The sequence below is a fragment of the Littorina saxatilis genome, linkage group LG8, assembly GCF_037325665.1.
Source record: "Littorina saxatilis isolate snail1 linkage group LG8, US_GU_Lsax_2.0, whole genome shotgun sequence".
Lineage (NCBI taxonomy): Eukaryota > Metazoa > Mollusca > Gastropoda > Littorinimorpha > Littorinidae > Littorina > Littorina saxatilis.
In genome coordinates, this window is record NC_090252.1 from 2,954,450 (window position 1) to 2,959,004 (window position 4,555).

Below are 4,555 nucleotides of genomic sequence, written 5' to 3' on the forward strand. Positions count from 1 at the left end.
AAGCAAGACGCTTTAAAAATGCGTTCAATGAACATGAAAAAAAGAGTGCTTTTAATGAATATAAAAAGACAATAAAAAAGGAATGCAAGTTGTATCATAATGAGTTCGTTAAAACTTTGAGAAAGTTAAGAAGTAATGACCCGAAAGCATACTGGAATCTTCTAAATAAAAATAAAAATAAAAAAAATAATTCCAAAACTAACTATCCAACTTGTTCGGAGTTTTTCGAATATTTCAATAAACTACAAGAGTGTGATGAAAATGAAATGGAGGATAGTAATGAACCTTTAAATGAAGCAAGTAATGAATTTCTTAATGCGCCTTTTACAAAGGAGGAAGTTATCAAATGTATAGACAAGCTGAAAAACAATAAGGCATGCGGTCAAGATAAAATAATTAATGAGTATTTAAAAGCGTCACATGATCGAATGATTGATATTTAGTCAAGTAGCTGTCGAACTCACAGAATGAAACTAAACGCAATGCAACGCAGCAAGACCGTATACTCGTAACATCGTCAGTCCACCGCTCACGGCAAAGGCAGTGAAATTGACAAGAAGAGCGGGGTAGTAGTTGCGCTGAGAACGATAGCACGCTTTTCTGTACCTCTCTTCGTTTTAACTTTCTGAGCGTGTTTTTAATCCAAACATATCATATCTATATGTTTTTGGAATCAGGAACCGACAAGGAATAAGATGAAAGTGTTTTTAAATTGATTTCGACAATTTAATTTTGATAATAATTTTTATATATTTAATTTTCAGAGCTTGTTTTTAATCTAAATATAACATATACCGAAGTCCGGGCTTCGTCGAAGATTACTTGACCAAAATGTCAACCAATTTGGTTGAAAAATGAGAGCGTGACAGTGGCGCCTCAACTTTCACGAAAAGCCGGATATGACGTCATCAAAGACATTTCTCAAAAAAAAGAAAAAAACATTCGGGGATATCAATCCCAGGAACTATCATGGAAAAATTCATAAAGATCGGTCCAGTAGTTTGGTCTCAATCGCTCTACACACACGCACACACACACACACACACACACACACACACACACACACACACACACACACACACACACTTTGGTCATTAAAAATCTGAAAATTGTAAAAAAAATAAAAAAAATTTATAAAACGATTCAAATTTACGTTCATCTTATTCTCCATCATTTTCTGATTCCAAAAACATATAAATATGTTATATTTGGATTAAAAACAAGCTCTGAAAATTAAAAATATAAAAATTATTATCAAAATTAAATTGTCGAAATCAATTTAAAAACACTTTCATCTTATTCCTTGTCGGTTCCTGATTCGTGAAAGCGAAATTACAATATTTAGTCAATCTGTCGAACCCACAGAATAAAACTGCACGCACTGCAGTGTTTTCAGTCACGAGAATAAAACAGCTTCGTCAATCCACGCGGCAAGGAAGTCGCTCAATTTTTGCGTGCAACACGAAGTAAACAGACATGAAAGAATAGCGACGGGTTCAAGTTTAGGTCGCTCCAGGAGAAAAATTCTTGTGGATGTTGGCCTTTAATCGGAAAGATGTGCGTTAGTATATATAAAAAAACAAATTCGTTTTTACCGTTGAAAAGTATTTTTAATAGGCAGTTACAGATAAGAAGCATTTTTGTGTAAGTGTTCGAAGAACAAAACGTAAAAAAAAAGTTAGCTTGTTGTACTCGATAAGATGTATTTAATTCATTGTATGAGATATTGTTGATTGTTGTTATTTATTTGAATAAAATTGTAAAAAAAAAAAAACACAGATAAGTTACCAAAGATACGGACACCAAAACAGTAAAAAAAAAATAAAACAAGTCGCGTAAGGCGAAAATACAACATTTAGTCAAGTAGCTGTCGAACTCACAGAATGAAACTGAACGCAATGCCATTTTTCAGCAAGACCGTATACTCGTAGCATCGTCAGTCCACCGCTCATGGCAAAGGCAGTGAAATTGACAAGAAGAGCGGGGTAGTAGTTGCGCTAAGAAGGATAGCACGCTTTTCTGTACCTCTCTTTGTTTTAACTTTCTGAGCGTGTTTTTAATCCAAACATATCATATCTATATGTTTTTGGAATCAGGAACCGACAAGGAATAAGATTGATTTCGACAATTTAATTTTGATAACAATTTTTATATATTTAATTTTCAGAGCTTGTTTTTAATCCAAATATAACATATTTATATGTTTTTGGAATCAGAAAATGATGGAGAATAAGATGAACGTAAATTTGGATCGTTTTATACATTTTTATTTTTTTTTACAATTTTCAGATTTTTAATGACCAAAGTCATTAATTAATTTTTAAGCCACCAAGCTGAAATGCAAAAAATAAAAAAAGGGGGGGAGGGGGGGTATGTGTGTGTGTGTGTTGTGTGTGTGTTGTGTGTGTGTTGTGTGTGTGTTGTGTGTGTGTGTATGAGGGGGGCAGTATGTGTGTGGGTGTGTTGTGTGTGTGTGTGTGTTGTGTGTGTGTTGTGTATGAGGGGGGCAGTATGTGTTGTGTGTGTGTTGTGTGTGTGTTGTGTGTGTGTGTATGAGGGGGGCAGTATGTGTTGTGTGTGTTGTGTATGTGTGTGGGTTTGTTTTGTGGGTTGTTTTATTGGTGGGGTTTCTTGGAGGGTTTTTTTTACAGGGAAAGGGAATTGGGGAATTGGGGGAGTAGGGGGGGGGGTGGAGAAAGATAAGTTTGCGTTTGGGAACTCAAAACTGTTTGTTACGGAAGGAAATATTTACAGATAACTAAATGAAATCTTACTTGAATACCTGTGAGATGTTTCCTGGTGAATTTGACCTACAGACGTCTGTGTACCATTCGAGCTGTAAACATGCCTTAAAGGCAAAGTCAGCCTCCCGTAGAGCTGTAAACATGCCTTAAAGGCACAGTCAGCCTCCCGTAGAGCTGTAAACATGCCTTAAAGGCAAAGTCAGCCTCCCGTAGAGCTGTAAACATGCCTTAAAGGCACAGTCAGCCTCCCGTAGAGCTGTAAACATGCCTTAAAGGCACAGTCAGCCTCCCGTAGAGCTGTAAACATGCCTTAAAGGCAAAGTCAGCCTCCCGTAGAGCTGTAAACATGCCTTAAAGGCATTGTCAGCCTCCCGTAAACCATCACAGACACTGTCAGGCTATACACACAGTACAAACACCATTTCATTTAAACACTCACCGCTTGAGAACATCCTAGGTGCCCTCCGTAAAGAGCGAGCAATTTTCAAAGAATTTATTTTTGCGTGGTTTATCTTACCCCTGAGCCATCGTGAACCCGTGTGATCCAGTTTCCTTTTTTTTCACAATTTAGTCGTCAGTTTGTGATTTCAATGCGACTCGCTGTAAGCTTATCTGCAATAGCACGTTATTGTGTACCTCTGAATCTAAAACGCAACAAACAGCTGCGAGTCACACGAACTAGAGCGGTGGCGGTTGCAAGTTCAGAGGAACTGGCGATATGCATAACCGTCGTCTGTTACGTGAAAGACGTTTTGCGTGATACGTTTCCGAGCTTTTCTTTTTTCAAACTTTCAAAACTTCGAATTGTACTGATCTTGTCTTAATGAAAAAAGAATTCTTTTGTGATTTAAGAATGTTTGTGTAACAAGCTGTCAATTTATTATTTAGATTTTAAAAGTTAGGTCCCGCACCAAAACGAGGCGCCTGATTGTCCGTTCAGATAGTCCACAAAAATAAATTCTTTCAAAATGTCTCACTCTCAACGGAAAGCAGCCAGGATGTTCCCGTTCGGTGAGCGTTCAAATGGAAGTATGTTTGCACTGTATGTAGAGGCTCGGGGAGCTCAGTGATGCTTTACGGGAGGCTTACTGTGCCTTTCAACAGCCACTGACAGACAGACAGAGAGAAAGACAGACTGACAGACAGACAGGAAGGGTAAGGGGGGGGGGGGGTTGGGTTTGCCGGCGTTTAAAAAAAAAAGACCAAGACGACAAAGTCTGTCTGTCTGTCTGTCTGTCTGTCTGTCTGTCTGTCTGTCTGTCTGCCTGATTGACCGGCCATCATATTTATCGAAGGCTTGGAACATTTTCTAAGCTAAGTTCATTATCTGTACCATACTAGTTTGTCCGCTGGGTCAGTTTAAAGACCATTGGGTCCAAGTACCTGTGATTATAATATTTTGTTTTGTCATAAATTAAACTTTCCAATACCTCACCACTCTTGTTTTGGGATGTCTATCTGTCTGTCTGTCTGTCTGCCTGTCAGCAGGCTAGCTGCTTCTCTCATCTTCCAACCAGACCCATCATCATACCTGTCAGCAGGCTAGCCGCTTCTCTCGTCTTCCAACCAGACCCATCATCATACCTGTCAGCAGGCTAGCCGCTTCTCTCATCTTCCAACCAGACCCATCACCATACCTGTCAGCAGGCTAGATGCTTCTCTCGTCTTCCAACCAGACCCATCATCATACCTGTTACCAGGCTAGCCGCTTCTCTCGTCTTCCAACCAGACCCATCATCATACCTGTCAGCAGGCTAGCCGCTTCTCTCGTCTTCCAACCAGACCCATCATCATACCTGTCAGCAGGCTAG